Below are 11,310 nucleotides of genomic sequence, written 5' to 3'. Positions count from 1 at the left end.
CCCTGGAGTGGCACAGAACTGCAGGGCTCTTCCTCTGTGCTGTCTGGAGTAACTTGTGTTGGTGGGCGGGGCCACAGTCATACCTGGTGTTTGTTCCTAGCCCACTGCTGGGGCCACAGTCAGACTGGTGTGTACCTTATCTTCCCCTCTCCCAGGGGCAGGACTCACTGTGGAGTGGTGTGGCCCCTGTCTGGGCTACTTGCACACTGCCAGGCTTGTGGTGCTGCTTCTATGGGATCTGGCCTATTAGCCGGGGTGGATCTCCAAGATGCACAGGGGCGGGAGGGGCAGACTCAGCTCGCTTTGCCATCGGTGGTCCACAGTGGGAGGGGCCCTGTGGCACTGGGAGGGAGGCAGACCCATCGGAGGGATGGATCCACAGAAGCACAGCGTTGGGTGTTTGCGCGGTGCAAGCAGGTTCTGTGACGGGAACTTGCTCTCTTTGGGATTTTGGCTGGGAGATTGGTGAGGGAGATGGCGCTGGCCAGTGCCTTTGTTCCCCACCAAGCTGAGCTCTGTCTTCCGGGGCTCAACATCTCTCCCTCCTGGTGTCCTCTAGCCCTCCCACTCTCGGAGCAGAGCTTTTGACTTATAACATTCCAGATAAGTCCCTCTGGCTGTCAAAACTCACTCTGTCTGGCTCCTCCGCTTTTGCAAGTCAGACTCGCGGGCTCCACATTGCTGGGTGGGCTGCCCCTCCACCGCCCTGTCTCCCTCCTGCCAGTCCGTGTGGCCGCACTTCCTCTCTGCCCTTCCTACCCTCCTCCCTGGGCCTCTTGCCTATGCTTGGGTCTGGAGAGTTTGTTCTGCTAGTCTTCTGGTGGTTTTCTGGGTTATTTAGGCAGATGTGAGTGGAATCTAAGTGATCAGCAGTACGTGGTGAACCCAGCATCCTCTTAAACCAACATCTTCCTCCAGATCTCCCTGGATGTTAAGTTCTGTTCCTTCTATCCTGACTTTCTTGAGGGTTTTTATTAATAAAGATGCTGTATTTTGTCAAATGCTTTGTCTGCATCTATTAACAGGATCATATAGTTCTTATCTTTTTTTTTTCTATTAAGTGGTATATCACACTGATTGTTTTGTGAATATTAAACCATCCCTGCAGGCCAAGAGTGAATCCCAGTTAGTCATGGTGAATAGTTCTTTCAATGTATTGTTGAATTCTATTTGCTAGTATCTTGGTGAGAATTTTTGCATCTATGTTCATCAGGGCTATTTGCCTGTAATTCTCCATTTTAGTGGGGTCTTTGTCAGGTTTTGGAATCAATGTAAGGCCAGCTTCATAGAATGAGTATGGAAGCTTTCCTTCCATTACTATTTTTTGAACAGTTTGAGCATAGTAGGTTTTAACTCTGCTTTAAATGTCTGGTAGATTTTCCCTGAGAATCCATCTGGCCCAGGACTCTTATTTGTTGGGAGATTTTTGAGAAGTGATTCAATTTCTTTTCTGCTTATATGCCTGTTCAGTTTTTTTCTATTTTTTCCCTGTTTGAGTTTTGGTAGTGTGTGAGTGTCTAGGAATTTGTCCTTCTTCCAAATTGTCCAATTTTTTTGGCACATAATTTTTAGAGTATTCTGTAATAGTGTTTCTGTGGTGTTCGTTGTGATCTCTCCCTTTTCATTCGAGATTTTATTTATTTGGGTCCTCTTTCCTTTTTGAGAAGTGTAGCTAGGGGTTTATCAGTTTTGTTTAGTGTTTCAAAAAACCAGCTGTTAGCCTTATTGATTTGTTCTACTGGTTTTTTTTTTGATTCTATATCATTTATTTCTGCTCTCATCTTTATTATTTTCCTCTTCCTGCTGGGTTTCAGCTTAATCTTCTGCTGTTTTTCTAGCTCCTTTACGTGTAAGGTTAGGTTGTGGTTGGGACCTTTCTTGCTTCTTGAAATAGGCATGAATTGCAAGGTATTTTCCTCTTAGAACTGCGTTTATTGCATCCCAACGGGTTTGGGCTGTTGTGTTTTCATTTTCTTTTGCCTCCATGTATTTTTAAATTTCTTCTTTGACTTCCTGATTAAGTCATTCATTTTTTAATTTGATGTTCTTTAACCTCCATGTATTTGGGGGCTCTCCAAATTTATTTCTTGTGGTTGATTTCAAGTTTCATAGTGTTGTGATCTGAAAATATGCATGGTATGATATAATCTCAAACTTTTTGTACTTTTGGAGGGCTGTTTTGTGACCCAGTATGTGATTTATTCTGGAGAATGTTCCATGTGCACTCGAGAAAAATGTGTATCCTGTTGCTTTAGGATGAAAGCTTCTAAATACATCTATTAAGTCCATTTGGTCCAGTATGTCATTCAGAACCAGTGTTTCCTTTTTGGTTTTGTGTCTAGATAATCTCTCTGTAAGTGGAGTATTGAAATTACCTACAATTATAGTATTATTATCATTAATATGATTGCTTATGTTTGTGATTAATAGATTTATACATTTGGGTGCTATCATGTTGGGGGCATACTTATAATTGTTAGCTATTCTTGATGGATAAATCTCTTAATTATGATATAATGCCCGCTTTCATCTCTTGTTACAATCTTTGTTTTGAAATCTAGATTGTCTTAGTATGGCTACCCCAGGTTTCTTTTGACTTCCCGTAGCAAGATAGATGGTTCTCCATCCTCTCACTTTCAATCTGCAGGTTCCTCAGGTCTGAAATGAGTCTCTTGTAGATAGCATATAGATGGATCTTGTGTGTGTTTTTTATATCCATTCTGATACCCTATGACTTTCAATTGGGGCATTCAGCCCATTTACATTGAGAGTTATCAGTGAAATATATGGATTTAGTGCCATTGTGTTCTCTGTAGGTTTCATGTTTGCAGTGATGTCTCTGGTCCTTTGTAGTCTTTGCTGCTTTCCACTCACAGAGTCCCCCTTAGTATCTCTTGCAGGGCTTGTTTAGTGGTCATGGACTCCTTTATTTTTTGTCTGTCCAGGAAAGCCTTTATCTCTATTCTGAATGACAGCCTTGTTGGATAAAGGATTCTTGACTGCATATTTTTCCTGTTCAGCATATTGAATATTTCCTGCCACTCCCTTGTGACCTGCCAAGTTTCAGTGAACAGGTCTGCTATTACCCAAATGGGTCTACCCTTGTAGGTTAAGTCCCATTTGTCCCTAGCTACTAGGGTTTCATCATTTTCCTTTTTTTGGTTTCATCATTTTCCATAATTTTTTTCATCTATTTTACCTATTCTCTCCTATGCTTCTTCCATCCTTGCTGTCACTTTGTCTAGTTTATTTTGTATATCACTTATAGAATTTCTTAATTCATTGTGACTAGTTCTTAGGTCTTTGATATCTGTAGCAAGGGTTTTTCTGGTGTCTTCTATGCTTTTTTAAAGCCCAGCTATTAGTCTAATAACTGTTATTCTAAATTCTTGTTCAGATATATTGTTTATATATTGTTTTGAGCAATTTTCTGCCTGAGATTTCTTCCTTATTTTTCTTTTGGGGAGAATTCTTCCATTTAGTCATTTTGGATAAGTTTCTGTCTTTTGCATGTTTTAATAGGTTGTTTTGTGTCCTGTTCCTGTAATTACTAATATATTAAAAGGTGTCACACACTGTCCAGGACCTGGTACTTTTTGGTGTATGTTGCATGAACTCTGTTGTTGCATTTTGGCTGCTCTATGTCACTGGTCAATTCTCTGCAGAGCTCCTCCTTGTTTGTAGTGGTGGAGTGTTTGGACCTTTAACCAGGTGTACTTGTATTGTTTGTTGAAGTAACCCTGGAAAAAGAAAAGGAAAAGTTGGGGGAAGCCTCATGCCATAAATAGAGAAAAGTGAAAGGAGAAAAAAGGAAGACCAAATAGAGAATCAAAAAACCAGAGAAAGAGAAAGGAAAATAAAGAAGAAGTAGAAGGAGAAAAGGTGGAAAAAGAATAGAATAAAAATGCCTGATCAAAAAGAAATTCTATAAGATACTCTTACTATTAATAGCACATACATTGATTTGGAAATAATTTTCTTGGAACAAATATTTAAATTACCTATCACTGTTATGTCTGATAGCCGAGTTGAAACAGTAATGGGTGAAGAGAAGATGTGAATTTGTACAGCCCTAAACAATAAGTTGAAGATCCAAGATTTATATCTTTATTCAGTTCTCATGTGCCTTTTTCTTGATGTACATGATAAGTAACTCACATACTTCAGTGTCCATGACAGTTTCATTGTGTCTGAGGTCACTATCTAAATCCAGGACCCTGAAGCGAGTATGAATCTGAAGATTTTTATGGGCTGGTTTATGATAATAAATTAAATTACATACCACTAATAATTACTTTAACAAAATACATGAGCACAAATTGACTCATGGTACATATTTAAATGTGATGATTTCTCATCTTTGAATAATAAAACAATGTTACTGTCTGCTTTTGTATGATAGTAAGCATGCTCAAGATATAGTACAGTGTGAAGGAGATAGAACCAGATTTTTTTGGTTCTAGTTATGAGCTTGTGTGAACTTGGGAAAATTACTTAACTTTTCTTAAGTGCCTAAGATTTCTTACCTGTATATTAGGGGGATAATAAATAATACATTTTTAAAGGATTAGTATGAGATTTAAACACATGTAAAATATTACAATATTGGTTGACACATAGTAAGCATTCCAATAAGTATTAGCTATTACTAAGTCAATTAAAGGGTCTGATGGCATGAAAACACTGACTTTTACCAACTTTGGAAGAGCCCATACCACTATTTGACAAAATATCTGGTAAACATTTTCCCCCCTTCCAGCCACTTCCTTTAGTACTATGTATACATAAATTATATATATATATATATATATATATATATATATATATATATATATATATATATATATGTAGTGTATACATTTGTGTATATATGCTTTATAAATACTGTTATTAATAACGGTGATAAAAAGAAATATAAAATCAGTCAGTGGCAGTTTTATCTATTAAAAATTTAACATACGGATACTTGAAAACAGTCACTTTGACTAAAGATCTCAATTTCATTTTTGAGTTCTCTTCTCCTTTAGTTTTGTATACTCCCCCTATTATTTAAAAAAAAAAACTTCTTTAAATTTGTAACTGACTTCAGAAAATGAAAAACAAAAATGTATAGAAATTACCACATATATATATATATCTACTTGCATATTACATTTCCACACAGTGATTTCCTTGTCCCTTGCTCCTTATTCTGTGATTATAGAACATAGATTTATGACACTGGACACATAAGAGAAATATGGATTCTTCAGCTTTTGAAAAATTTCTCGCTGGTTGTCAAGGAATGGACAAACTCAGATTATAAATCAGGTGCTTTTGCCTTACATGAACAATATAATGTCTTTTGAAGTCATTTGACTAAATCAATAAGCTTTTCTGTCTACTTTCTATTTGTCCCCTCCCCTTTTTTGCTTTTTTTTTTAGCTGTTTACTCTAGGGGACATTTACAATCTAATGCTAGGTGAAATAAGTCTGTCAGAGAAAAAAATAAATACCATGTAATTTCACTCATATGCAGAATTTAAGAAATAAAACAAAGGAGAAAAGATAACACCGGGTGTTATGAGGAAGTGTTGAATGCCTATGTTGTACACCTACTAATGTACTAACATTAATCTGTGTGTGAACTCACTGGAATTTAAATAAAAACTGGAACCCTCTTGCACTGTTGGTGGGAATGCAAACTGGTGCAGCCACTCTGGAAAACAATGTGGAGGTTCCTCAAAAAATTAAAAATAGATCTATCCTATGACCCAGAAATAGCACTGCTAGGAATTTACCCAAGGGATACAGGAGTGCTGATGCTTAGGGGCACTTGTACCCCAATGTTTATAGCAGCACTCTCAACAATAGCCAAATTATGGAAAGAGCCTAAATGTCCATCAACTGATGAATGGATGAAGAAATTGTGGTTTATATACACAATGGGATACTACTTGGCAATGAGAAAGAATGAAATATAGCTTTTTGTAGCAACATGGGTGGATCTGGAGAGTGTTATGATAAGTGAAATAAGTCATACAGAGAAAGACAGATACCATATGTTTTTACTCTTATGTGGATCCTGAGAAACTTAACAGAAGACTGTGGGGGGAAGGGAAGGAAAAAAAGTTAGAGAGGGAGGGAGCCAAACCATAAGAGACTCTTAAAAACTGAGAATACACTGAGGGTTTATGGGGGGTAGGAGGAAGGGAAGGGCGGGTGATGGGCATTGAGGAGGGCACCTGTTTGTTTTTTTTTTTTTTTCAATATATGAACTTTATTGTCAAATTGGTTTCCATACAACACCCAGTGTTCATCCCAAAAGGTGCCCTCCTCAATACCCATCACCCACCCTCCCCTCCCTCCCACCCCCCATCAACCCCCAGTTTGTTCTCAGTTTTTAAGAGTCTCTTATGCTTTGGCTCTCTCCCACTCTAACCTCTTTTTTTTTTCCTTCCCCTCCCCCATGGGTTTCTGTTAAGTTTCTCAGGATCCACATAAGTGTGAAAACATAACAACACATGAATTTCTGGGGGACACAAAGATTCATACCATAACATGTATCTTCCTATAATGAAAACATAAACTGCCAGGGGCACCTGGGTAGCTCAGTTGGTTAGGCGTCCAGCTTCAGCTCAGGTCATAATCTCATGGTTTGTGAGTTCAAGCTCTGCGTCAGGCTCCATGGTGACTGCACAGAGCCTGGAGCCTACTTCAGATTCTGTGTCTCCCTCTCTCTCTGCGCCAGCCCCGCTTGTGCTCTCTCTCTGTCTTTCAAAAATGAATAAACTTTAAAAAAAACCTCCCAAAGAATATATTTTGTCTCTCTTATTTACCACTCTAACTGAATGAATCGATTCACCAAATACTGAGCACCTACATTTGACAAGCAATAGATGCATAGCAATCAACAAAACAGACAATTCAGAAAAGTCGCTGCCTCCACAGATCTTAATTTTATTTGGGGAAAACAGACAATGAACAAATAAACACCAAGCGCAGTGAAATCATTTATGATGAGTGCTAAGGAAGCGAGGCAGGGAGCAGATGGTGTTGATAGAGGATGGAGAGTGTCGTGGTTGGGTTGTCTCTGGTCAGAGGAGGCCTCTCTGAGAAGTCCTATCTTGGAGCGAAAGGATCAAATACAGTTTTAAAATTCATCAATGACGGTTGTTGTGGCGAGAACGTGTGTTGTATGTAAGTGATCCATCACTCAATTCTATCTATACCTGAGACGAATATTGCACTGTATGTTAACTATCTGGAATTTAAATAAAAAATCATCAGTGAAGATAATCTGAAGAGTACAGTCGCTCTGTAAGGAATCATAGGGCCTTTGAGTGGGTCTACTTGTGTCAGTTCTCAAGGCCCTAAACAGAGGTAAACAGAAAAATGTGGATGTGATTAATATGCTTGAATAGGTATTTCTTCAGAGGGAGAAAGAAATAAATTTGGGGAATTATTTTACAATTACGCAAAAGTCCATGTTGGTCAAAATTGGTTTTATTTTTTTTTTAATTTTTTAAATGTTTTATTTATTTTTGAGACCGAGAGAGGCAGAGCATGAACAGGGGAGGGGCAGAGAGAGAGAGGGAGACACAGAATCCGAAACAGGCTCCAGGCTCTGAGCTGTCAGCACAGAGCCTGGTGTGGGGCTTGAACTCACAGACCACGAGATCATGACCTGAGCCGAAGTCGGACGCTCAACCGACTGAGCCACCCAGGCGCCCCAAAATCGGTTTTAATCTGCAGGGACATTGCATGTCCAGTACTATGTGCCAGTCCAGAGGAATGATGATATCAGTGCATATCCACTGAGATGATGTATAGTAATCTTTTGATAATAATGTATATTTTTTCTGGCTTATTTTTGGTATCTTAAAAACAGTATGGTCACCATTCTGTTTATTAGTTATAACAGTGCCGTAATAGTTCAGGGGTACAATACAGTGATGTAACAATTCCATATATTACTCCGTGCTCATCACGATAAATATCCTCATAATCCCCTTTGCACATTTCACCCGTCTTCCCACCCAGCTCCCCTCTGGCACCGATCGGTTTGTTTTCTGTTAAGAGTCTTTCTTTTATCTTTTGGTTTGTGTCTCTCTTTTATTCCCTTTGTTCCTTTGTTTTGTTTAAGTTCCTCTCATGAATGAGATCATATGCTATGCTACTTGTCTTTCTCTGACTTATTTCATTTAGTATTATGCTCCATTGCTGCATCCATGTTGTTGCAAGTGGCAAGATTTTGTCCTTTTTAATAGTTGTGCAATACTCTCTCCCTCTCCCTCCCTCCCTCCCTCCCTCTCTCCCTCTCTCTCTCATATATATATATATATATATATATATATATATATATATATATATATATATATATCATATCATGTATCACATATCATATCTTATTTATCCATGTCCAGTGTGGAGCCCAATGCATGGCTTGAACTCATGACTTTGAGATCAAGACTTGAGCTGAGATCAAGAGTTGGATGCTTAACAACTTGAGCCACACAGGCACCCCCATTTTTAACTTTTTGAGGAACCTCCATACTGTTTTCCAGAGTGGTTGCACCAATTTGCTTTCCCACCAACAATGCAAGGGGGTTTCCCTTTCTCCACATCCTCCCCAACATCTGTTGTCACCTGTATTAATTTTAGCCATTCTTACAGGTGTGAGGTGGTGTCTCATCATATTGATTTATATTTCCCTGATGATGAGTGATGTTGAGCACCTTTTCATGTGTCTGTTAGTCATCTGGATGTCGTCTCTGGAAAAGTGTCTGCTTATCTCTTGTGCCCACTTTTTAATTGGATTAGTTATTTTTAGGGTGTTGAGTTTGAGAATTCTTTATAGATTTTGGATACCAATCCTTTAACAGATATGCTATTTGCAATGTATCTTCCTATTTTGTTAGTTGCCTTTTAGTTTTATAGATTGTTTCCTTCACTGTTCAGAGACTTTTTATATCGATGAGCTCCCATTAGTTCATTTTTGTTGCCCTTGCGTCCAGTGACGTGTCTAGTAAGAAGTTACTATGGCTGATGTCAAAGAGGTTACTGCTTGTGTTCTTCTCCAGGATTTTGATGGTTTCCTGTCTCACCTTTAGGTCTTTCATCCATTTTGAATTTATTTTTGTGTATGCTGTAAGAAAGTGGTCCAGTTTCAGTCTTCTGCCTGTCGGTGTCCAGTTTTCCGAGCACCATTTGCTGAAGATACTGTCTTTTTTCCATTGGATATTCTTTCCTGCTTTTTTGAAGATCAGTTGACCATATGGTTATGGGTCCATTTCTGGTTTTTCTCTTCTTTCCATTGATCTATATGTCTGTTTTTGTGCCAGTACCATACCGTGTTGATGACTACAGTTTTTTTTTTTAATACAGTTTGAAGTCCAGATTGTGATGCCTCCAGGTTTTCTTTTCTTTTTTTTTTTTTAGAATTGCTTTGGCTATTTGGGGTCTTTTGTGGTTCCACACAAATTTTAGGATTGTTTGTTCTAGCTCTGTAAAAGCACTGGTGTTATTTTAATAGGGATTGAATTAAATGTGTAGATTACTTTAGGTAGTATAGACATTTTAACAATATTTCTTCTTCCAATCCATAAGCTGGAATGTTTTTCCATTTCTTTGTGTTCTGTTCAGTTTCTTTCATAAGCTTTCTGTAGGTTTCAGAGGACAGATATTTTACTTCTTTGGTTAGGTTTATTTTAGGTTTCTTGTGGTTTTTGGTGCAATTGTAAATGGGATTGATTCATTTATTTCTCTTTCTGCTGTTTCATTATTGGTGTATGAAAAATCCAAAAGATTTTGCACATGGATTTTATATTCTATGACTATCCTGAAATCCTGTAACAGTTCTAGTAATATGTTGATAGAGTCTTTTCGGTTTTCTACAGTGTATCATGTTATCTATGAATAGTGAAAGTTTGACTTCTTCCTTGGTGATTTGGTTGCCTTTTATTTCTTTTTGTTGTCGATTGATGAGGCTAGGACTTCCAGTAGTATGTTGAACTACTACATCTCTCTCTTGTTCCTGACTGTAGAAGAAAAGCTCTCAGTTTTCCCCCATTAATGATAATATTAACTGTGGGTCTTTCATATATGGACTTTATGATGTTGAGTTATTTTCCATATATTTATACTTGTTGAGGGTTTTTATCAAGAACAGATGCTGTGGGCACTGGGTGACTCAGTCAGTTGAGCATCCGACTTTGGGTCAGGTCATGATCACACAGCTCGTGAGTTCAAGCCCCTTGCCATCAGTGCAAGTCCTGCTTTGGATCCTCTGTGTCCCTCTCTCTTTCTCAAAAAAAAATCTTAATAAAAAGAATGGATGCTGTATTTTGTCAAATGCTTTTTCTGCATCCGTTGAGAGGATCATATGGTTGTTATCATTTCTTTCATTAATGTGGTGTATCATGTTGATTGATTTGTGAATGTTGAACCAGCTCTGCAGCCCAGGAATAAATCCCATTTGGGAGCAAGTAATTCTTTTAATGTACTATTAGATTTGATATGCTAGTATCTTGTTGAAAACATTTGTATCCATGTTCATCATGGATGTTGACCTGTAATTCACCTTTTTAGTGGGGTCTTTGGTTTTGGAATCAAGGTAATGCTGGCCTCTTAGAATGAGTTTGGAAGTTTTCCTTCCATTTCTGTTTTTGGGAATAGTTTGAGAAGAAAGGGTATTAATTCTTCTCTAAATGTTTGGTAGTTTCCCTGGGAAGCCATCCGACTCTGGACTTTTGTTTGTTGGCAGATTTTTGATTACTGATTGAATTTCTTTCTGGTTGTGAGTTTGTTCCAATTTTTAATTTCTTTCTCTTTTAGTTTTGGTAGTTTGTATGTATCTAGGAATTTATCCATTTCTTCCAGGTTGCCCAGTTTGTTGGTATGTAATTTTCCATAGTGTTCTCTTATAAATGTTTGTATTTCTGTGGTGTTCATTGTGATCTCTCCTATTTCATTCGTGAATTTATTTATTTATGTTCTTTCTACTTTTTTTTTGATAAGTCTAGATAGGGGTTTGTCAATTTTATTGAGTCTTTCAAAGAACCACCTCTTAGCTTTGTTGATCTGTTTTACTTTTTTTTTTTTGTTACTATATCATTTATTTTTACTCTAGTTTTTATTATTTCCATTCTACTGCTGGATTTAGGCTTTATTTGCTGTTCCATTTGTAGCTCTTTTAGGTGTAAGGTTAAGTGGTATATTCAAGACATTTCTTGCTTCTTCAAGTAGGCCTGTGTTGCTATGTACGTCCCATGTATGACCACCATTGCTGCATCCCATAGGTTTTAGATTATCGTGGTTTCATTTTCATTT

Source organism: Panthera leo, chromosome B2 (assembly GCF_018350215.1).
Source record: "Panthera leo isolate Ple1 chromosome B2, P.leo_Ple1_pat1.1, whole genome shotgun sequence".
NCBI lineage: Eukaryota > Metazoa > Chordata > Mammalia > Carnivora > Felidae > Panthera > Panthera leo.
Note: the sequence above shows the minus strand (reverse complement) of the source record.